We start from the raw sequence: 25,783 nt of genomic DNA, 5'->3' as shown, positions 1-25,783 counted from the left end.
AGTGTTTATTCTCAAAACTGCTGTTGGATTAGCCAGGCCACAGCATCTGTGTGAGCAAAAAAAAAAACAACCCTGGGCTGTGCTTGGCTGAAAAAAGTTCCTCAGGAAACATCCACAGTGACACTGGGACCAGCTTTACAGTGACCCCAAGTCCATATCCAGTGACCATCTGCCCTGAAAGCCTCCCAGCTTCTCCCATGGCAGCAAGTCTGTGTAGGCTTGGAAGTGCTGCTGAGCTCCCAGCAGTCAGCTGGGACTGGCCTTTGTCCCCACCTCTCCCACCTTTCCCACTCCTGCGTGTAGGACTCATGTAGGCATAGCACAGCTCTCACAGGAGCCACAGTGTCAGCCTGTGCCAGCCCCAGCACCCCCTGCTCTGCAGTTCCCTTTGTTGGAAACTCAGCTTTTCTCTGTGTTTTTCCTAGCAGCAGACAAACCATGGGGAGAAGCAAGTGGCATAGATGACCTCCCCTTAGTCTGTGAGCAACAACAGAGAAGTGAAGTTGGTATTTTAGTGTCCCTCTTCTGAAGTTTAATTTCCCAAGTATTTCTGAGCTCTTAAGGTGTTGTGCTGATGATGGCTGCAAGCAGCTGTACACTTCCAAATGAAAATCTCCCCAGTGATGTTTATAAAGTTGTGCATGTTTTGTGGCACTGATTTTAATACAAAACATTAGATTGACATCCAATCTACACATAACATACATTTGACTGACATGGGCATTTTTTATACATTGATGTGACATATGCCAAGCATAACAACAGCTCTGACTGACAACACAGCAAAAAAGGACTTGTGTTATCCATGCTCGAGTCAGAATGTTTCCATCCTTCCCTATTTAGTGGTAGTAATTGTGCTACACATAAGAGAAGATATTTTTGGAGTAATAAAGCATTGGAAATTGGCCCGAGTAGCACATAAGTCCATGGCAGAAAGAGCAAGAGGTCTTTTTAGTCTCTAAGCATTTAGAAAAGATAACATAACTAGGGCTCCAGTGAATTGGAGTTGTCAAAATTCACACCTAAGAGAAAGGGGGTGTTGGGCCTGTTGCCAGGAAACAGCATCTGGTATGACATTTCTAACAGGATGCATGCATATGAATGCAAGTGGGAGCTGCAGCATGATAAATCTATCCCAGAAATTTCACCTCCTGAAGCACCCACCCATACAGACTTCCTTGCCCTCATTGCCTAACAATACTTTACTCAGCAGCCAGAGTTACTCAGGCAGGTCATCTGCATGGCCAGTTACAGGTTCACCTTCCGTGTGGCTGGTGCCACAGAATGTGTACTGGGCCTGTAAGCAAGCCTGGCTGCTCTTTGTGTAGGTATTGTAGTATATTATTATATGATATGATATATGATATTATATTAATCTTGCACAATATCTAACTTCGTCCCTGGCTCAGTTCTGAGGCCACACTAGGACATGATTTGTGTGGGCAGGACTGCATTAAGCTTGCCTCCCACCATTCTCCAGTCCTCCAGTACCATCCCACCTTTAATATTCTCTGTACCAAGATGCCACTCTCCATGGTACAGCAACAAACTCTCACAGGGTTTCAGTTCCTGAGAGCACAGACACACTCACACAAGGATAATTCTGTTGTGTGGACATGGGGACAAGACACAGAGCTTAGAGGAGATCCAAGGTCAGTGTGATCTTGCCCTGAGGGCAGAAGATGTATCTGGGCCTTGTTTTATTAAGTTAATATTATCACAAATTATTTTTCCTCTTGTGTTTAAAATGCCTTTTAGTGGCCTTTGGCACTATAAGAAATTTCTGTGTCTAAATAGCTAATTTCTTTTGTAGCATGTAATTCCTGTGTCTCTGTATGACCGTTACATTTATTTTTAAGTGAGGCCTTGGCAGACCCATTTGTTTTATTTATGGTTTTATTGCTAATTTTAATCACATTAACCTCGTATATTTGTAATCTCTTAAACTCTGCTTTGGAGTAAAGCACTTGGATGCTCTTGGGCAAGTTTTACAGGCACATTTTCTGAAGAGACAATTTGTCATATATTATGATTATTCCTATCACATCTGAAATCAGGTTATTTGGCTCTTTTTAAAATGGGTTTATTTACATGACTGTTACCAGAAAAGTTCTTTTCAAACTAAAGGATTTTTGAGTGGAGAATCATCGATTTGTGTTAGAATCTGTCCATAGCTGAACAGGACAGTGTTGCTTGGTACTGCTGGTCACTTGGTTTAGGATTCAGTCCTATAAGGACTGATTTATTTAAATGCTGTTTTTGGGTTTTTCAATACCTTCTAGGATCAGCTGTCTTACTGGAAGACTCCTAAAACTGATTTGAGAATGCACGTAATATAAAAACCTGAAAGGAAATTTTAGTGTAGAATTTACCTCTTTATACCATTCACAAAGCTGTTGTTACATGCCAGTTAATTGTGACTGCTAAATATTCTCTTTATTCTTCATATTTACTCACAAGAAACTTCTGCAGATACAGATATCGAAGATCTCGTATTAGCCAAAGAAATTTGCTAAGTTTTCAATTTTAAGTGTGCAAAATAACAGGTGTATTGCAATTAGAAAAAAAAGTCTCATGTTCAGTTTTCATAATGCATTTAATAAAATATTTTGAAGTAATTAATAATTGATAGATTTTTAATATACTGCTTTCTTGGCAATTGTCAGCAACAATCCGTATCACTTACTAGGAAGAAGTAAGGCAACTAATTTTTAGTGCACATGAAAATGGCAAATTAGAACAGGGAGCATATCCAGAAGTTCTGCGTTATTATGGTGAGTAAATAAATTTTGTTGTAGACAGGTTAAATGAAAACAATAGTGGAGTGGAGTTCACATATCTTATTTCACATAGATGTTTTTATAGCCTGTTGTGATTTTTTAAAATTGTGCCTACAACAATATTAGTTATCAAGAGCTTTTTAATTATTTATAATTAATTAATCATTAACATTTTCTTCTTTAAGCTTTACATGTCTGTTGCTTTAAATTTTCTGAAGTACAAGTTCAGGATGGACAAGCCATATTACCAGATTTTTTTTTCCAGATTTTCCCTCTGTTTTGAGTTATTTTGACTGGTTTTGTCTGCCAGAGGGTACAGAAGAGCTTTACATTTCAGAGGGATAGAGATGTTAAGAAGCAAGAATATCCCAAAGTGGGTAAGGCTGTGTGCTACATTCCAGTCTCCCTCAGCTCTCACATCAGCACAACTAAAAGTATATGGCCTGCTAAGATATTATATCAATGTGTTGTTTGTGAAAATGAAAGATTAACAAAAACATGGCATAGTGACCCCTCAAATCAACATTTGAGGAAGTTTTATTGTGCCCTGTGAAGCTTCTCTAAAAATGTAAATTAACTGAAGATGTGTGAAAATGCAGCAAAACAGAAAAACCTGCTGAGGAGTGGGTTGCAAGAGGCCACAAATAAAGCAAGCTTTACCATTGCAATTACCTTGATTTCTTTTGGAAAAGCAGTATACATGCAAAAAAAAATTAGTGCTCCAAAGGAACTTCTTACTCTTTGTAAACAACAATTGCCTTTGGATAATGCTCCATTTGAATTGTCAGTACAAGTTTGGAATTGAGAACTTAAGTCTCTGGTTTACTTGCAAAAACTTCTTTTTGTTTTAAATTTGTGCAATCCTTAAGTTCAGGTCACTCTTAAAACTTGAATGTGATCTTATTTATGAAGATTAATTAATACTAAAAAAAATGTGCAGGTAAAGAGAAACTTTTTGACTTTCTGTTGCACAAGAGAAATACAAGAGCTAAAGACCTGGAATCTCCTGCTGACCTCCAGGCTGTGGAACCTTGATTTACCACCAGAGAGGGGCCATGTATTAACCAGTGCAAAATACAAACTGGGAAGGGACAGTCTGCAGCTTCGGCTTTTCCAGTCTGAAATGCAGAGTATTATTTAAAGTCTCACACACAGCTCTCAGCAAACTTCTGTCTCTTTGCTTAAGGTGCTATTAGATAGTTATGACTGCACAAAAAATTGCACATCGTGGAAATTCACTGTGGTTGTGATGTGTATCCAAATGGGGACTCATTAGGCAATCAGAGTTAATTTCATGTATAACTCCAGGTAGGGTTTAGATTTTATGTTTGGAAATTCCCATTACTCTAACCCCTTTGTCCTATAAGATACTTAATCAAAAGTAGTCCAGCCACTGAGTACATGTAGCACACTAGAAACACTGTCTTATGGTTGATTCTGACAAATAAATTCAGTCACTTGGAAAAAAGCATTTGGGACAGTAGAAAACTTTCTGGATGGCAAAGAATTATTTAGGTTAACTACAGAGCACTGCAAAGACGTTCAATGCGACCTAATAAGCTGCACAATGGCAGCCAAATTCAGCAATGGCAGCCAAATTCAGCATTGACAAATATGAAAATACACATATTGGAAGGAACAGATTGAATTGCTCATGCACATTGCTGGCTTCTAAATTAACTGTAACAACTTGGGAAAAGGACCTGAGGGTCACTGCGGGCAACTCAATTAAACATCTGATCAATGAGCAGCGAAGGTTAAAAAAGCAAACAAAATATGAGAATGTAGAAAGAATGAGATGGAAAACAATGACAATATTGTAATTCTGCAATTATACATATTGTTGGCACACTCTCCCCAAATAAAATATTCATTTCTGGTCATGCCATCTTAAAATATGTAAAGGAAATAGAAGAAGCCCAAAGTTAGGCAACAGAAGGGAACAGAGACAAGGAGAAACCTCCATATTAAGAGAGATTTAAAAGATGAGAAGTGTTCAGTTGGAAGAGGAAATTAATAAGTGGGGACATGATAGAGAGATATAAAATAATTAATGGTATAGAGAAGGTCAATTGAATGCTCCTATTTACTCTTCCCTATAATGTAAGAACAAAGTAACATCCATTAAATTGAAAAGAAACAAATTTAAAACTGATAAAAAGAAATACTTTTTTTACACAATGCATAATTAGCCTGTTGAACTCACTGCAACAAGCTATCATTATGCCCAAGAGCTTAGTAGGATTCAAAAAGGATTATACACTTATTTGGATAATGAGAGTGCCCAGGGATACCTTAGATAGGATAAAAATGGTTGGGGGTGGAGATGTATGAACCCTCATGCTTCAGGGCATAAACCAATCATTAGCTGTCTGGGATTAGGAAGAAACTTCCCCTATGAGCAAATTATTCAATAATTGTCCATTATGGGTTTTCTTGCAAATTCCACTGAAGCATCTGGTCCTGGCCATTCACTGTAGAGACAGAGCACTGGACCACTGATATGATCCAGTGTGGAATTTCCATTTCCCAAATTGCCATGTGTGTTTGCCATGGGGCTGGGAAAGCCATCTCTGCTCCAAAAGGGATGATTCCCTCTGTTCTGTGACCTCCCTGCTGCCTGGCAATTACTGCGCAGTTACTTTTGTATTTATTTGTGACACAGACAGGCCAGGATCAAGTTCCGTCTCTGGAAGAGGACAGCTTTTCCATTTGAAATGCATCACGCCCGGCGTGCGCGGAGCTGTCTGACACCAACATATGAGAGCATTTTATCCATCAAAGTTCTGGAAAGCCTTCTGCGAGATTCACTGATAGTCAAAGAGCATGTGATTCTACTGAAATGTTATTATATCTATTTTGTTTTTTGTTTTTTATTTTGTTCCTTTTGATAGTTCACTTGACAGATTTTTCTCCTTTTTTGACTTGCTCCTCAAGTGGGAAATACACTCTGAAACAATGTCTTAAGGAAACAGTATTCCAGTCCTCTATTACACTAGTCCTATAACAATCCAGATTAGATTATCCAAGGAAGAAGCCTTAATTTACCCATCCTGGAAAATCACTCAGATGCTCAAAGTTACTTCCTAGGGGTGCTTTGCCTGTAGCAAAGACAAGTAAACCTGCCAATTTTTCCTACTGTGTAATGTATTAAAAATGAGATTCCATTGAGATACTTTTGCATCTATTATCACTTTATGGTTTGTTCTCTGCCATTTACCCTGTTTTTAATTCATTCATTGCATCTTATGATCAAGTTTTACTATTACTATCTAGTTTTACTGTTTTACTATTACCATCTAGGGTTTTTTTACTATCACTTTTTTTTTTTTTGTACTATTACTATCTACTATTTTACTATTACTATATAGTTTTACTATTACTGTTATTTACTATCAAGTTTTACTGTACCATTTTACTACATAAAATGCTGCAACAAAGAGTGTCAGATGAAGATGGAATTTCTGCATTAAACCATGTGTGTACATGATGCAGAACCAGTGTCATCATTCTGGAATATCCCTTTCTCACATTTGAGACTTACCCACCAACATCTGGAAATCTCATCTACACACCTATTTCCCTATGAGTAGTGCTGATAAAATCCAGTAGGGTCAAATAATCACTAAATACAATCTAAACTGCCTTGTTTAATTGTCAGGATTCATTGTAAGTTTTTGTGGTACTGTGACCTGACAGTATAGAAAACAAAAGGATAAAAATGCCTCAAAGACAAATTATTTGTGGAGAAAGGAGTCAACAGTGGAGAAAGTAAAGCAAGGTAGATTAATCCAAGGGAGTAAATTCTTAAAGTTAACAGAAAAACAAATTTAAAACATGTAGTTGTTTCATTATGCTGCACAAAAATCATCCTTAAACCACACAATTATAAAACTGTTCCAAACACGAATGATGTAAATATATTTAAATCCAGTTCATGGAAAACAGATAGAAAGGGTACATGTAATGGTCAAATAGCTTTTATTTTTTACACCCAACAGAATTGTTTAAAGGTTTGTAAGCTTGCTTAGAGTTTGGAAAATTTGGAATAATGTTTTTCATACAGCAAAAAATGTTTTCCTCATAAGTAATGTATTAGTCTGTACTATTTGTATGTGTGTTTTAATGATATGTTTGCCTTAAATAATAATAGCAACCAATCTGATTTTGAAACTGTAGGAGCCCTTAGGAGATATAGCCAGTGTTTATCAATCTACAAGTAGCAGATGCAATTTCAGATGGAATATAATGGAGAAAATTAATGATGAAGCTAAGTGCAAGGATCAGCACTTCCAGAAAGCCTCATGAATAATGACAACTAAGTTGGAAGCATAGTTTTAGAAAAGTATATCCAGGGAGACCAGCTGGACTGAGTTAACAAATACTTTACAAGAAACTTTCTAAGTCTTTGGGTTGAATTCAGCTGTAGTTAGCAGTTACCAAGAGGAGTTACTATCCAACAACCTTGTCTGTGGCCCAGATTGAGTTTTCTGGGTTTTCTCCAATTCCTGTCTCCCTAGTGTTCACACTGCAGGAATTACCATTGGAGTGATCCAGGTTAGCATCCTTGCTAGAAGCCTCACACAGGTGAGGCACACACAAGAAGCCTCACACACTGGCTGGGCACGAGAAATGAACAGAGCTGGCAGCCTCACACTGGCTCCTCTGGGCTGTACTGGCGGCTCTGCAGAAGCAAGGAAACAGAGTTCCTGCCTATGCTCTGTCACTTACAGACATAATAATGGAGGTCATCAGCCTCCAGGGATGCCAATCAGGGCCTTTTCTCAGACCAGATTTTCCATTTACAGCTGGGATTCCTGGCTCCTAAAAGCCATGGACTGTTGGAGGGCTTCAGGTATTCACAGGAGCAAAGTAGCAGAGAAATACAGGCAATATAGAATAAGAAAATATTTCATATTTGTTTCCTTGAAAAATGTTTTGTGACACTGTTGAACAGCCTTTGTTGCAATTGCTGAAGTCAATACAGCCCCCAAAAGGGCTTCTGCTGTGAAAGCCTCAGGTCTGTGCCTGTCATGGGCCACAAATGATTCTGGTATTGAAACTACAGCAAGGATATAAAGTAAGTGAAGGTCCCTACAACGTAGTTTCAAAACAGTGTTTTTAAAACTTCGTCCTTCCGATGAGTCCTTAGAGAAGTTCAGGCCCTTCTTTAATGCACAGTTTCACAAGCCCAAGCTACTGATTCTGTGGCATTAGCAAAATTTTTTCTTGGAAGATGTTCCACCCCCTGATTACCACTCAGGCAGGCCTGAGAGCTTTCCTGTGACAGCTGAGGTTCAGGGCCATTTTGGTACTGGGTTTTAGATTCTTCCCTAAAAAGTACAGTTAAATGTATTAGAATAGATATAGAAAGAAAATCTCATCTATGGGACCTGAAAATGGACTGTGTAAGGCTCTATTTAAAAAGTAGTCACTAAAGACTCATTGCTACAGCATATTTTCTTCATTATTTCTGCCTCATTGTATGTGAAAGTATATTAGTATAATGAAGTGAGAAATAGTAGGATATTGGATATTATATTTCCTGCCTAGCAGTTTTAGAGAATTTAGCTCAAGGCAAGAGAAAATGCAGCCTTTCTGCCCTGAAGAATAAACAAAAACCTGTTACAGAAATAAAAGTGTCAGTAAGAAATCAGGTGGTCTCTCCACATGCATCAGCACATTTCTTACCATGGCTTTAGAGAGACTTGCTTAGGGTTTGGTTTGGTTTGGTTTGGTTTGGTTTGGTTTGGTTTGGTTTGGTTTGGTTTGGTTTGGTTCAGTTTAGAGCAACTCAGGTTTGTTACACATTTATGTGTGACTTTCTGTTTATATAGAATGGGGACATTTGAGATGTGGAAAAATCAAGCTGCCATTTATCAAACTTGAATGTCAGAGGAACGGTGCAAAGCTTCCTGCTTTATGACTTCAGGTCCCCTAGATCCCAATTGAGAAAAAAATTTTTTTCCCTCTCTTTTCAGCCCCCATACTTTATTTTTCTTATTCTCTATGTAAGATATCTGATATTTCTGTTCTCTGTGGTGTGCCATTAGCCAATCTTCAAACACAGAATTCTTCCTCTATATAAATAGTAAATTCTTCACAGTTTTGTTTGTCAGCTATTTCACTTGCTTAAGTACATAGATAAATCTTAGGCTATCAGGGAGAGAAGGATCCCAAAGCCACAGATACCAACATTTGCATTTAACAGTAGAAAAATACAGGTCTCCAAAATGCAGCAACCAAATCAATAAATTACTGATAATTGTATAATTCTAGAAAATAACATTTTTTTTAAAAAAGTTACAAAATAGCAGAGAATCAGTGCTGTTGGATGAATATTAGTGGAAAGCAGTCTTGCTTCTAGCAAAGATATCTTGTACTCTTACATAAGCTATTTTTAATGTATAGCACTGGTAGACACTCTCTTCAGCAGACTTGCTCACTTAATAGGTTTAGGTCATCAAGTTTCAACAGCTGGTGCTAAGAGCCTTCATAACTTAGGAAGCTTAATAGTTTACCAGGTATTTGTTTAAAATTCCTCTTTTCCCTTTACCAGGCCTTAACAATAAAACAAAAATGTTTTCTCAAAACAGTGGCCTTTCTACATTCCACTTCTACAGTGGAACTTTCTACATTATTAGAAAAAAGTAAAATGTCCATAAAATGATATGCCAAAATTCTAATATTCTTAAATCTTAAATGCACTGATTTTCTGCTCAATCTTGGGCTTGGCCAAGTGAAGGCAGTGCACCTAGAAAAGCACGCAAACCTAAGTAGCCCTTTGACTTGAAAGCTCACATTTATATAAATAAGTATACAAAATAAATTTATAATATTCAGAAACCAGTAAGGCAAGTAGCCCATGTCAGAGGTTGGAGTGAGATAATTTTATTCCACTTCCATGGTTATATCTCCACAATGTCCACCAAAGCTGCTTTGTGAACCTGGACTCCTTTGAAATTGCCTGCTGATATATGGAAGTTCATCCTCTTTCCTTTCCAGGCCATTTTGCCCTTCAAAGAGAGATTCAAGAGTTGCTGGAACTCGATCTCCTCTGCTTCACTTCCCTACTGCTGGATATTTGCCCCCCTAACTCCAATTCAGACTGCTGCAGTAAGACAAGGCCAACAAGAGCTCTCATCGCATGAAACTGCAATCACTGTCATAGCTTTGGGCAACTGAAAATATGTAAAAAAAGGTTATTCCTGCAGCAGGAAACCACAAAGAATAAGGAGTGCTCCTGTGAATGCTCTTCCCCTGCCATTTATTGTAGTGAAGCAACACCTAGATATCTTCATCCAAGGACTTCCCACTTATTGCTGCTTGACGATGTGTTTGGAGAAAATTACCCTAATGAAAGGCAGCTTCCAATCCACCAAACTTCATTAACTGACCTTTAAACAGTTGCCTAACTTTCCTACAAACTGACATTTATTTTCACCCTGTTACAGTTTGCTCTGTATTACAATATAGTTAGCAGTTACTTCACTGTTTGGATCTGTCACTTGCAGTTCCTTTGTGAATTAACAACATATGTTGTACCAAAATCCCTTTGTTTTACCTTTAAGCCTGTACTAAACTATTTTTAATGACATTTCCCAGTAGAGATGCCAGTCTATTCTATTTTTCAATTGTGACCAAAGAATAGTACTTCAGCAGTTGTGTCCACACTCCATGCTTTGCATGTATCTCAGAAAGCAAACTTATCCTAGGGGTTAGGTGATCAGTTTTGCTGGAAAAAGCGTTTCAGCCTTCAGCTAAGGCTTTCTTTTCTATCAAGAGCTCTCCTGTGAACCAAGTTTTCTTTCTGATAACTTTTCAAATTGTTCTATATGACATTTCTGTATTTTCCTCCTAACTCAATCATCCTATCTTTGCTGGAGGGATAAGGGCTGTAATATATGCTCATGTTTGCCACAGAGCAAGCACAGATTCAACTAAGATGTGACAACCAGCAGGCTTTCTTATCTACAGAGAGGGTCATATGTTGTGCTTAAAAATATGGTGCAAATGATTTTACCAGTATATTGCTAATGCTTAAATCTACATTTCTACGTAAAATTAATTTTTTCTTTTGTCTGTAGTTGCAACTTGGAACACCTTCCTTATATGCACTATAAAATGTTAATAGCAAAATTTAGTGTGACTTTATGACTGTGGTGTCATTTTTCTCAGCTTGATCAGCTCTTTCAAATGGCATCATTATGATCAAAGTTGTTTACAGTAATAAAGCAAGAATAGTTCCAATAAAATAGTAGGCGCCTTTACAGTTAAAGAGTAGCTGGCATTTAAGAACACAGCAGCTCCTCATTCTGTGGATGCAGAATCATACAAGTTCACAATATAATAGAGTTAATGCATGTAATTACAAGATTGCCCCCCTCAGGATTTGAGGGCATTGAAAGAGACAACAGGAAATACATTATGAATCTGAAAGGGGGAAAAGTATCAAAATTACATATATATTGCCCATGGAAAGAGAAACAACTGCATTGAAGCTTTGAAGTCTCCAAAATTGCGGATTACTCTAATGCACCATTACTGTTCACCAGTAATTTATCACCAGTTACTGACTTCTGAGAATAAATTGGTGACACTTAAAGGTGCATTTATAAATATTTTACTAATGTTACAAGATTGATAGAAATTATTTCAAAACTAAGTTATTGTAGGTATGTTTAAATATGTGGAAATACATATGGGTGATGATTCAAAATATGTTTAAGAAATTATGGTCTAACTACCAGTTGTAAACTTTAAAGCTCTGGGACACAGGAAATAATTTATAAAGCATGGATCTCTATAAAATCCTTAAATAAACTTTTTAGCATTAAGAAAATAATCACTATTGGTGTTTTAAGCTGTTTTCCTCCTTGTCCAGAGTCAGCTTGGATATGCTGCAGCTCCATAACCTGCTGGGAAAACAGCTCAGCTGGGAGAAAAAACTACAAGACACCTCACAGTGGGGGTTGAAAGCTGCTCAGGACAGTAATAGTGATATTTGCTTGGTTAACAGTGATAAGTGGCAAAGCTGGGATCAAGGTTAAACAAGTGAAACCTCACTTGGAATGTTCATATCCTTTGCAGTAATTTATTGGCAAAGGCTTTACCTGGGACAGTAACAAGTAAATCCCAGACTGATGGTTGCTCTCCTACAGTGAAATCTGGTAGCAGTACTGATTCCATTTGAAGGCTGTATTTCGAGATTGCTGTTCCCTGACAGAGAACTGAGGATGTGATTGATTTACATGACAGTGTTTTAACTGAGAACACCATAAAATAATTCAAAACCAGTTTGACATCTCGGAAGACAACCTTATATTAAGAAACGTCAAGATTGTAGAGCATAGAAAGAGAAGCCTATGATATATTTTTTCAATGAATACCAGAAGTGGTAGGGATGCCTACCTATAAAACTCCTGAACAATGTATTGCAACACATTGTATCCTTGGAAAGGCCAATCAAGTAGCACATTATATGGTACTTGTGAAATGTTGCAAGTCTTGGAATGAGGAACAGAAATTTGAAACAGGCATATAAATCTGAGTCAGACTGTTAGGGTTGAAGAATTTTCTTTTATCTGGATTACTCTGCTGCTCTTATTTGATGTTGAAAGGTGTTTATAACTGTTAAACCGGGAATGAAAAATATAAGCCAAGATAATGTGGTGTCATATCCACCCAGGAAGAAGGCTCATTGAGGAAATCAAAGTTGTCTTTGACTCACAGGATAAGGGAGGGAGATCTGTGCCTGGACAGGAGCAGATTCCCATGATTTAATAGGAAGAACCACCTTGCTAAAATGATTGCCTCATGTTTTCTCGTGGTAAACTACATCCTTATTACATAATTGATTTTTGAAAATGTACAGTGCTGCCTTCTCCTCTTTTAATCTTACAGATGTTGAATGACTTTCCCTGCCTTTTAAAGCACTTTGAATCACTTGAGACTCATGTCTACAGGGTACGTAACACTGCGGTTACAACACACAGTGCCAGACAAACAGAATTATTTTGGCTTCATCCTTCCTATGCAAAGAGAGAATTAATTCAGTTCTGAGCGTTTAGATGCTCGTTGTCAGAGAGACTTACACAAACTGTTGTTTGTACATGTGGTTGGCAGTTCCACCAAAATCAAGAGAGTTGCAATGCAGGGAGGTAAATATTTGCATAAATCTTAGCAAGCTTTGGGTCATATTAGCAAACTCACATTTAAGTTTTGTTTTAAACAAAACTCCCTCATTTCATATAGAATTTTCTCCACAGAAAAAACATCCAGTACGGTGGACTTCTCAACTAGGACCTGATGTAGTTACACAGAGCAGTGAGAAACACACAGCTCCAAGATCCAGTTTTCCTTTCCCTTTTCCCTGCTGTGTTCTCTCTTTTTTCTTCTTCCCTATTCCTCTTCTTCTGGCTTGCACAAGGGTGGAACAAAGGGCATAAACTGATCAATTCTTTTCAGACTGGAAGGTTTTGAAGTTTTATTACAGGATAAAATTCTTATTAACAGCTCAAACTGGAAATACTCTTTCATAGGGAGAAAAGTACTTAAAAGTTTGCCTGCCATCCCCGGTAAGGCCAGAGCTGGACTATTTGAATAAGCTGTTGGAATCTTGAAGTTGCCTGAGTTCATTGTCATCCAGAGCTACAGCCCAAAATGACTGGAGCTGCTCCAGGCTTTGCAAACCTATTACAAGCATAGATGAGTTGCTGTCATGAAATTGGAGTGTCCATTAAAACTTCAAAGGAGAAGCTTGATCTAAGTTTTCCTTGTCATAATGTGCAATACTTGTTACAGAGAGATTTATTAAGCTGCTCTCGTTTAATATGTTGAATCTAGTGCAGGGTCATGGAACATATTAAGGTTTCAACCAACAGGAAAGAGATGAAATTTTCATATTTTGTTATTAATGACCTTGGGACTACCTAAAATGGCAGCCACCTTTAATTCAATGCAATTGTGCCTAAGCACATCTGTACTTTCCCTCTATTCATATTTCAAGAGACAAAAAAAACCATGAAAAGGTGAATGTGGAGTGGTTTTAGGAGGCATTTTAAAAGCCAGGCACTATGCTAGGCCAAAAAATGAGAGACCCTACCATGTAAAATAGTCTTACACTCAGCTGGTAATGCTATAAATTGAGGAGAAAAAAATTCATAATTCAGTAAATTAAGTTTGAGTGCTTTGTCCTACCCTGAACTAAGTCTGTCTCAGCGCCTCACATTAAAGACCTGTAATGTGTGTCTGAGAAATCAATGTTAAAACAGTGAGGTTTTGCACATCCTTTAGTGCTGCATTGGTATCTGCTCTAATATTACCAACCAGCTCAGCATGGCAAATCAGCTCATTTTCCCTGATGGCACTGACCAGAACTGCAGAGCAGAGAAGTGCTTACATTACTTACAGCGGTGCATTCTATAAAAAACTAACCATCCAAGACAGAACCAACTGGATTTCTTCCCTTCTTTGGTTCTTCATAGTGCCTTACAAACACTCAGTAACAAGGTTGTTTCTGCTTAAAGAAATTAAAAAAAAAAATTTTGCAAAGCCCATCTAGTTTATAGGATAACCAGCCTATTTGTCTTGAGCTGCTCCATGCAGAGAAGTTCTTCCTTATGGTCACAGAAGATCCTACTCTCACCTCAGGTGACATAGGGTAATTATTTTTAAAACTAAGGGGTTATTCTGAATTTACAATAATGTAACTATGAGCAGAGTATGAGCATGAATTTGTGTCTTACTCCATTTTTACATGCCATTTTTGAAGTTTTGTTTTCACATAATTTACCAGACTGGGAGGGCAAGTGGTATAAATGTGGTAGGCAACAGGGAAATATTCATCCTCCTGATATTTGACAATAGCTGAGAACATAGTTGCAGTGAGGTCAGTCTCCCAAAGCTTCCTGTAAAATCCATGAGGAAAGACAGGCTCCTTTGGAGAGTGTCAGAGAGCATCTGAATCAAGCTTCTGCTCTGAACTGCTCAGTGGAGGGTCCTTTCACTCAGCTCATATACAGGGAGAATGCCATCCCCCCAGTACACATCAGGAGCCTAAATCTATTTTGTGAATGGATGTGCATAGACTTCATAAGTAGTGGAAAAAGCTTTTTACTTGAGGGGTTTAATTTGGTCTGCTGTACAACTGTATTTAAATCTTTTTGCAAAGAACAACCTTTTGCCTACTATTCTTTGTCCTAAAAAATTTATCTGTTTTCATGAGTTTGTCTCAACCTTCAAGTTATTGTAACAGTTTTGTGTATTTAATATACAGTGTGTGTTAATATCATGGACAGTTTTATAACAGCATTATAACTTACACCATTCCCTCCAGCTTTTTATGGGCATCTACGCTTCTGCATTAAACTACTGTAGCTTGTGGAATTTACAGTAGAAATCAAGAATGAAGCCTGATGAAAAGCCTTTTAAATTGTGATGTAGACATAATTGTGATGTAGACATCCACTGCATCCACCTTGCAAAAGGACTAAAATGAAGAGAACTCTTATGTGATAATTTCTAGCAAGAGGACAGGATTACCATCCTGCTAGACAAACGATAAAGGAAAAATGTTTGTGGTACAGTAGGAAGGCTAACTTAATCTTTTTCTTTGAAGTCAAGTTTAATTATTTATGTTTTCTGAGGAAAATAAAAGCAGAATGGTAACTATGCATTCTTAGTTTAATGGAGGGCTTATTTGAGATTCTGCAGCCTTAAAATATAACCAGTATATCCTATCTAGAAAAATAAAAGCAGAAGAAACCAAATAGATAAGCAGAAACACAGACAGACAGACAAATACCCTATTTCTGCAAAAAATTGAGCCAAACAGTGAGGAATTTTAAAGTAACAGCGTGGTCTAATTACTTACTGTATTTTGAAGATATATTAATTCTTAATTTGAGAACTGCTATATAAATTTTAGTGCAAGCCATATGCAAGTGATGGAAGTTCTTATTATAGTACCAAGCAAAAGAAAAGACACCAAAAAAAGCTGGGATATTCTTTTTACATCAGAAATGCTCTGAATTTCTACTAAAAAATATAACGGATGACACAACTTATACTTCACATTATCAGTAAATACTACCATAACCTCACCATGAGGCAGCATAGGTTGTCATATCCAGTTAGTATTTTGTTAGGAAATAAATGGCTTCTGGTTATCATGGGCCGATGTGACATGACAGTGTAAAATCATATCCCAGTCTATGGTGAGCAAGATGATAACATATGTCACCACTCCACTAAACCTGTGAAAATCCCTTGGAATTTCTATTTATTAAACCCCATGTTCACTACTCTGTATAGTGGCTTCTTCTGTATAGGGCTTCTTCCCTGGTTACAGTGCAGCACTGCTGACTCTTAATTGCTCCTGTGGATTCCATTTCAATAGCAACCAGGCTTAAACAGACCAGTGAAAACTCTCCTTAAAGAAATACTCTGAACCTGCTTCAGAAGGGCTGGTGTGCTGCTGAATTACCTCAAAGATGGCTCTTCAGCCATCTGTGTCACTGCTTGCAGGCTATGAATTTAGTTCACAATTAAAGCACAGCTGACCCATACTGAAAGTCCATTACCTGCATTTAGGCTCTATTTACCTAACAGTTCTTCTCCTCTCTATCACTCACTCTCAGTTTAGTCTTCTCTAACTTACTACAGATGTTCCTAATAATGAATTCCTTAATCAGGAATTATTATCCTGAGGAAACATTTTGAGGAAAAATATTATTAAAGAGTCTCAATGTACTAGGTAACAGCAATTCCTGCAGAAATGTCTTTGCAAAGCAAAAAAAACCTAACTGAAAAATTTATCTCCAGAGTTTGAGACCTCTGAGCTCATATAAATGTCCATTCCCTTTTTCACTTTTGCCAGACTAACACCCCACAGCAACAAGCTCCACATTGTTTGAGGAGTATGTCTTCTGCTTTAAATTTCCCTGAGTGTTCTTATCACATGACAAGATCCTAAATATCCTTATCAAGGTATTATTTAATGGCTTTTTATTATATCTACCATGGAGTCCTGTGAAGCTGGGGATGCCAGTTGTTCCAGTCTTTCCTCCTTATCCTTTTCATTCTTGCCCGAGAAATCAGATCTGCTTCTATTTCTGCAAACCTTCTGTTTGCAGCTGGTGACCAGGATTGCACATGGTATTTGAAATGCAGAGGGCAACCAATTTAATGACACTAAAGATTTTTTCATATTATTCTTCATTCCTGTATCAAAATGTTCTACTATAGCTGCATGCCAAATAGAGGAGTTTAATGCTCTCTAGGTCCTTTTCCTTCAATACAATGAATTTAGAACTTGCTAAGGTGTAAAACTAGATTTTAAAAACACCAACCTTGTAAATTATAATAATTTGTATATATCAACATGGAACTTAATCTGCCATCAGATTGACCATTCACCTAACTTGTTTATTTTCTTCTGAAGTTTCTCATTACCCTCTCCATATTTGATTAACCTGAATAATTTTGTGTCAACTGCAAATTTTATCACCTCAATGCTCATCCCTTTTTCCAGTTCATTAAAAAAATATATTAAACTATACCACTCCTGCTGCAGAATATCATAGATTTGATGTCAAATTCTACTATGGTGAAAACTGAGAATTCATTCTTTCCTCTTTTTTATAGCTCCTACTTGGATTGATCCATGACAAAAATTAAGTGAAATATTTTTTGACCGATACAGGAAGTTTGTTTGACATGAAATTTCTGGTTCTGTTTCCAGCTTTCTGTCTGCTTAATATCCTGAAATCTCCTGAAGGTTTGAAAGGTTACACTTAAATGAATGAACAGTTCACCTTTATCCATATTTTTATGACATATTCAATGAGTTCTAATAGATAAATGGGGAAAAGGATGCCCTAATATACATGGAAAGCCAGAAAGACAATTTTTATTTACCAGATCGGGTTAATTTAGATGTAGAGCTCTTTGAGCTAAATATGAAGAATGGAAATATTTTTACACAAAGGAGTCCTTTTATAAGGAATCTCTACCTCATTGCTGGATTATCTGCTGCATACAAAATACTGACGGAAAAATTCTTATGAAAGGGTGGCACACACCATATTTTTTGGTTCTAAATTCCTTGAAAATGTGTATTGCATTGTTCAATGGTTTCAAGGTATGTGCACTGATTTTTTTTTTTTTCTTGTGTTATCTGATGATTTAAAATCATTTATTCATATGAGGAAAGGCTGAGAGAGCTGGGGCTGCAGCCAGGAGAAGAGAAGGCTGATGGGGGAATCTCAATGTGCATCAATATCTGAGGAGAGGGAATGAAGAAGGAGCCAGACTTCTCTTGGTAGTGCCACTGACAGCACAAAAGATAACAGAGATGAATTAGAAAGTGTAAAATAGAGTGTGAACACAAGAAAACTCTTTTCCTGTGAGGATGGTGAAACACTAGAATGGGCTGCCCAGAGAGGCTTTAGAAGCCCTTTGTGGAGATGAACTTGATAGAAACAGTCCTGGACAAGCAGCTCCTGCTGATTCTGCTGGAGCCAGGCCATTGGACTAGATGGTTCAAGAGGTCCTTTCTAACCTGAACAATTCTGTGTGAATGCATATGAAATATTTAGTTATCATTATTTGAAATTACTTAATAGACAGTCTAAACACAGGAATTAATTAACAAGTCAAACAGAATCCAAAACCAGACAAACCAAACAACAGATGGGACTGGCTGAATCTTTGGTGAAGCTTTGAATTTTCAAACCACTGAACTAACTCCATTTGAAGACAGTCTTTCAAAACCTCTGAGATGCTTTGATACATTTATAAAATGTATACTGAGTGCCTCTTCTTTGTGCATAGATTTAGTCCAGTTATATATGTCCAGTGATAAATGTAAACTGTCAGAATTCCAAAACATCATCAACTGGATGTACTTCATGAAAAAGTGAGAGAAGTGATAAATCCATCGTTGACTGATCTGACCTGTTACAATTCAGTTCTTTGTCTCAGTGCAGTTAAATCCCCAAGACATGATTTTGTGGATGAGAATGTGAGAAACACTTTAATAGGAACTAATGCCTCATTATTTTTTCCAGTAAATTCATAGAATGAAGTACTAATTAAATCATTAAACCCTTGTGCTCTTTTGTACAGCCTACCTTTTTTCATAATACAAATGATGGCATTGTTTCAACAATGGGACTTGAAATATATTTTAAGGAATCTTTCTCCCATTGTTGCACATTAGACATTTTTGTGGTATGTTAGTGTTTACAGTACGAAGAAGAGACTTCTCACATCTTCCAAAGCAACAGAAGGGGCATCTTGAAATAGAACACAACAGAGACAGGAAATGTTTATGACTTAGAGGAGCATGTGCTACCAGCACCAACTTTAAGAGGCATCAAATATTTCTGGTGATGAAAATCTTTGTCTGAGGTGAAATGGGCTACATTCTGTTTCTTTTATTCCAAAGATGAGATGGATTTGAAAAACCTACCTGGCTCCTTGATGCAAGGACTCGCCACATGAGATAATCTCCAGCACATTGCTATTGGCACGCAGATCTTTCACCCTTTTTTCTCCATGCATTACAGAAAATATTAAATCAGTTTGGTGTCCATAAAAACTTTTGATCCTAGGAACAGCCTAGGGTACTATCATTATCTTCAGGAGAACCATTTGTAGATCTTCAGTAGGTAGCACTAATTTAATTTCTTTGCTAGAGAAAAAGTGGCTGATTTTCTAGATCAATATTTGATTGAATATGTTTGAAATGTCAGCAGATAAAGGCCCCTTTTTCTGGCCCAAAGAGTTTTTGAACCACAGAGGTATACTGTTCTAGCTCCCCCGGGATCTGACTGCAAGGAGGTCTCAAAGATCTGTTAGAAACCTTCCCGCTGTTCCTTGTGTTCTTCCAGCAAGACTTTCTAAAGGTTGAGATGAGAAGAAAGAAGATCAAGAACCAGAATGTCTTTATATCCATTTCTTAATCTTTCCTGGTGCTTCTCTTAACTAAAAATAATCGTTTATAACACCAGTTTACAAAAAAACTCCTGTAATAGGATCATGTGAAAGAAAGAAAAAAAATATTGAAGGCCAGGCCTTCAGATTTGCTTTAAGAAGATGCTCCAACAACTTTTGCAAGCCATTGACATTTGAAGGGCTTTTTCTCTTTCATGACACTAATTAAAGCTGAATATCAATGTATCATCATCTTGAAAGTGATCTGTTAAAGAGATTTGCTCAAGGCTGGAAAACCAGGGCAATGGACACATGTTTTAGAACTTCAGAAGAAAAGTTGCCCAGTTATGTTAAATAACTAGAGAAAAGCATGAAAGTAAAAAGATATTCTTAAACAATGATAAGAGATGCTGTTGGAAAAGTGGCGTGATGTGAGAGCGTGCGTCCATATATTCCACAGAAATTTAAGCCAAATATATGCACACACAGAATTCCCCCCCTCAGCCCCACACAGAACAGAGCTCGTGTCCGTGCTGTGCAAATGACGAGAGGTCTTTAAATCTTCAGTGCCTAGAGGTATATTTCTTAAAAAGAGACAATGAAATATTGTGTATGGAAACTTCTCATACACTGAGATAAGAAATGCATCTGAAGAGTAAACCATATTGCCTATCTTGACTACATGTGTAGCTTGATGTTACATGATTAACAGCATATGTGCTTCTGCATAATAAAATCCATTCATCTGAACATCAAAACATTATTTTTCCTGCATAATATATTACTTAGAGCTTTGATTTTATTTTTAAAATAAGTCTGTTTAACTTGCTAATAATGTACATGCACTTTGTTAATATACAAATTAGGAAGAAAACTATATTGAAAATAGTGAAAGCATGTGGTACCCGATCAGTCCTGATGATAGCAGTTCTTACTCATCTGCTGCAGAGTCTAATATCAGACTTCTGCCAGCTTTATAAATATTATATCATTTGCAGGGGTTCAAAGTCTCTGCTTTCAAAATGGCTTTTCAATTACTCACTATTTGAACAACATTGCATTCTACTTTATTTCACTGTGAAGTAAAACACATTCCTATAAGTCAAAACTGTGTAAGATACAGCCATAGTTGGCTTGTTTGTAATTTCTGTGACCCTGACAAAGACTTTCAGTCTTTTAATTTCTTTTAGAAGCTGCAAAAATGCACCAATATTTCTGTTAATCTCTTGGGAAATAAAGAAAAATAAATCACTACCACTCTTGTATCTACCCCATAATTAAAAAAGGTCCTCTAGTAACTGCAGTGCCTTGTATGTAAATAAATTCTTAGTTGCTCATTACTTCATAAAAAAAAATTAGCAGCTTTGCCACCCACTATTTCTGCATCACACCTAAATGAATAGATTATATCAAAAACACCTCATCCAGTTGCTGTACCAGGTTCTGCTAACCGAAACCATAAGCCTCCGACAGTGAAGTCAGATACCCAATAGTCTCTGCACGGATCAAAGTAAGCCAAACAAAATCTATGTTTTGTACCTGCTCCCAATACGTCTGGGAAGCACTGTTAATGAAAAATGAGGTTGATGTACCTATTGCACACTTTTGGATTATTGTTCACTACCATCAATCTGAAACCTAATGAAACAGAGACCACCTACAGTGGAGGGATATTGTGTCCATCTGACAAACTGCATCCAATTTACGAACTGATGGGATGGCATAAGCTGCCACTGGTCATATGATTTTCAGCTTCTGATTGGTCATACATTAAGCATTAGTAATGGGGCAATGCCATTTCCACTATCATTCTCTGGCAAGAGTGAAAGTATTACATAGTGCACCATAATTCTGTGATAATGATAGCATGCAATGTGCTAGTTTCTCCCCACTGCAGACACAAAAATTGTAGGAGACTTGGCTTCTCCAGACTGTCTTTATGGAATTAACAAAGAAATATGTTTGCCATGACATATATTGAACCTTTTCAGTGCCTTTCTGGGTAACTTTATGGGCACATGTGTTATGTATGTCACAACCAAACTCTGCAGGAAAAGATAAAATAGTGCACACATCACACAATGGGTATAAGCAATGGGCAACCCAGGCTCCAACCTGCACAGCGCACAAGAGGTTTTTGCAAAGAAAAATGCTGACTCTCTAAATGGAAGACGCTTTAGTTTCTGCACCTGTTCTGCTCAGTATCTTGTTAGGCTGCTTCTACTTCTACTATATGTCATACTAATAGGGAGAAGCAAAACAGGGAGAAATTATGATGGATATTAGTTGATCCTCTTGTTATTGCTAGATGTGATTATTGCTTTTTCCTGCTTGGGCTCCCTCAGTGTACTCCTAACAGAGTGCAGCTTATTAAAAAGCTCGGCTGTTTAAGTTTTACTGGCATAATAACCAGCTCTCTCTTTATGGTTGTGTTGAAGTCAATTCAGTAGCCACCTGTCAGTTTGTGAAACAAAAGTTAGATTTTCCTAATGACTATTAACATTTTCCATGGATTTTTCTCCCATCATATCTCTCTGAACTTGTCCAGCGCTGTGTTTGTGCTCGTGATTTATGCTTAGCAGGTGTTTGTTTGCTATGGGTTTCTAAATGTTGGCTTCCTACTGTAAGGAAAGAATGGGAAGGTGGGAATGGGTTTATTATATTCTGTATATTGTTCTACAATGACAAAATGGATTTCCAGCTGACACCCTATGTGCTGCCACGAATTAAGCCACAAAACCCTATCTGTATCAGCAATATACCAAGTAATGCAAGGGAATTCAGAGTTAAGACTGAAGCTCCATTATTAACTCACTATATTGTGCCTGGATATTGCTGTACATATTGTTTGGTACATACCAGGATCACTGCAATAGGTAAACAAAAGCAGGTGAGTCTACAATACAATTCAGTCTTCCCTGTAAGATTCTATGCCTCATTGTTTTAACCAGACCTTTTGTCTTTTGCTCAGTTTTGGAAACCTGAATTGTATCTTTTGTTGTTTCAGTTTTTCAATTTTAAAATGTCTGTCGATGCTACGTGATATCCTTAGTGATCTCTTGTGTAAATGCATTAAATATTTAAAAAATGTTTTAAATTACATATTCACATAGTTATTTAGACCTACAATGCTAAAAATATCATTGCAATTAGCTAGATTAGTGCAACCCAATTTTAAAATGCCTATTCCTTACTTGATACACTGTACAAGCTCTTACCAGAAACATTGCAATGTTTTTTATTAATAGTTTTTCTTCTAATTCTCACAGCCATTATTCACTTTAGAGCGGATAACTACCACTGTGAAGCTGTGGACTGTTCAGTGTCATTACCTCCACTGACATTTTCAACCTTTCACGTGTACAAATGCAAGAATCCTATAGAAATCTTACCTTTCCTTGACCTACACCGGTACAAGTGGAGGAATCCTGGAGAAAACTTACCTTTTCTTAGTCCACAAAAGCTTCTGAGGCTGTTCCTGTCACCTGTGGGATTATTACCCAAAGCCTCTCAAGTCAGAAAAAAAAAAAAAAGTTATAGCCTTCACTGGGCTTTGGATTATTCTACATTTCAACACACCTTGCCCAGCTGGGTTCACACATACACAGTTCCCCTTTGTCCCCAAAGACAGGTCCTACTTAGCATATGAGTCATCATTTACTTGTGTCCTTCAGGGACTCCGTTGCATTTTGGTCACCTTTTTGCCCCATGTTAGGTATTGTTTTTTTCCAGGGCTGCTGTCTGAGCATGGTTTGGAATTTTCTTTTATTATTAAATTCTCATCTTGTCCCTCATGTTTACCCAAGTAGTCAGTGGCATGATCTGTAGTTGACACTTAGGGTTGTATACAATTTTGACCTTTTCCTGGTGACTTATGATGGCATTCCTATGCCATAAAGGTGAAGAAGTTATTGCTCAGCTTTTTGGAAAAAAAATTGAGCCAACCCAACAAAAAATACTGCAAAAACCTGCGAGTACTTTAGTACTGTGGGCTGGTTTTGATTCACCTTAAAATCATGAATCTAAAGGTTAAAATCAGCATTTCACTTGAAATTAGAGTCTTCTATAAAGAATGGAATTTTAACAACAAATCAACACACTTCTTGGTGTTTGCAGGATTCTATCCAAAATTTACTTTTAAACCATAAAAACCTTTTATCTGTCCTTTGCATGAATTTAGTTACTAGTCTTTATTCTTTAGTTATTCAGTGTGTTCAGAAATTACAATGCACACAATTTTATTTATCATGTAACTTTCCTTTGGATCATTGAGATATACACTAGAGCCAAGGTTGGCTGTCATTTACCAACAAAATGTTGTTATTTTTGTTGTTAAGTGTCGGTGTGCTATTTTGACAATAACTCTTCTGTTTCCTTGTCTCTTTTGCTTAAACTTCACAGCACTTACAAGATAATTTAGAAGATCTTCTGAAGACTGCTGCCCATCAATGTTTGTTAGCTCCATTTTGTAACTCTCATTTGAGGAAGGTGTCATTTGATTTATTTCTTTATTTGGATATTTACTACTCTATAATAAGAGTACCCAGTCAATGCTCTAGGCTCTACTGATAACCTTTTAAGTATGCACATATATAAATAAAATTTACAGTTGTCACAAGGTCCATCAGAGCCCAACAACAAAATGGATATAACAAAAATAATTTGTCCCTACAAAGTGACCGATAGGACCACAGAACCATCATGACATCACGAATCCCTTCCACCTATATTCTCATTGGATAGGGACACAAAATGGGATGAAGGTCATAAAACATAATTTTATAATGTGTGGGAAGGCACCTTGTAACTGTTATAAAAGAGATGCTTCAAATATCTGTAAGACAACTTAAGAGAATCTGTAAGACAACTTAAGAGAAAAAAATCTGGATGTGAGAAATTCTGATTACACCACTAATCATTAGTCTTTATCAGGTGCAATAGTTTTTATGGATTTTTCCATAATTTTTCTTTTGTTTTAAAAGGACACAGACAAAGTTATAATAAGCCTAGTTAGGATTTAAAGAATACTGACACAAACTACCTGCCAGACAGAATCACACAGACATGTGTGGGGTTGTAAAATCTGAGTTCTGATATTGTACCAGTGTAATCCTTTTTATCTCACAAAGTCTGCAGCAATGCTCTGTAGCTCTTGAGACAGGGACTTTTTTATATGGTGTTTGAATCACCTTCCTTTTAAATGCTGCTAACTGTGAAATTAGTGTTGTCCCTCAAAGTGCATGGGAATAATTGTCAGTAATTGAACACAGTTTGGGGGTTAATTATATATAAATTGATATTAAAAGAATACTACAGGATTGATTGAGTTTTGCAGTTCATATTTAGTTTTCAAATTACTAGAGTTGAAAGGCTGTGGTAAGAAACAATAAAAATCCATTCAAAGCTACTAAAGCAAATTAAGGTTTACTAGTCCTTTGAAAGACAAATGATCCAAGTGAGGTAATGTAGGGAGGACAGTAAAAATGTTCTTGAAATTTGCCATAGATTTGAAATATCAGGTGTTTAAGGATGATGTATGTTGAGTACATGTAATTTCTCCAATTAACTTCTGTTTAAATGGTTGGGGTTTCTGTTCTGGGTTGTCTCAAAAAGGGAAGAAATGCCTTTATGTGCATCAGCTCTAGAATTTTGTTGAGGGTCCACCATGCGAGTCAGAATATGCTGAGATGTGAGAGGAGCATAGGCTGTCATGACCTTGATCTCTGCTTTTGAATGGGAGCAGGAAATTGGTTTTGGGGAGAACTTTTTCTAATTGAAAACCCACTTGTTCTAATCATGAAGTGTCATAAGTAAATGAGATGTTGACAAAAGTAGAGAATATGAACTTACCTTTGTTCCTCGTGCTGGAAGGAAACTTGCAACCCTGAGAGCAGTTGAAGCTCTCCCAAATTTTCCTGGGAGGAGAACTGTAAAACAATAAGAAAAAAGAAAGAGAAATCATGTACACCATTGCATGTCATAAACTCAGAGGATTTCAAATCTCTCATATTTCCCTGCAGCCAGAAATTGCTGGGAATTGCTGGGAAGTTAGGGGAAAAAAAAAA

General features: G+C 37.1%; 1 long non-coding RNA gene across 1 annotated transcript; it reads left to right on the top strand.

Moving 5' to 3' along the window:
• The first annotated feature begins 1,661 nt into the window (after window positions 1–1,661).
• On the top strand, window positions 1,662–11,625 carry LOC140683770 (uncharacterized). Its single transcript, XR_012055212.1, has 2 exons — window positions 1,662–3,157; window positions 9,786–11,625. It is a non-coding gene; the product is annotated as an uncharacterized lncRNA (long non-coding RNA).
• The last annotated feature ends 14,158 nt before the right edge of the window (window positions 11,626–25,783 follow it).

The sequence above is a fragment of the Taeniopygia guttata genome, chromosome 3 (genome assembly GCF_048771995.1).
Source record: "Taeniopygia guttata chromosome 3, bTaeGut7.mat, whole genome shotgun sequence".
Taxonomy (NCBI): Eukaryota; Metazoa; Chordata; class Aves; order Passeriformes; family Estrildidae; genus Taeniopygia; species Taeniopygia guttata.
The sequence above is the reverse complement of the archived record's forward strand: the minus strand, read 5'-3'. Positions and strand labels throughout refer to the sequence as shown.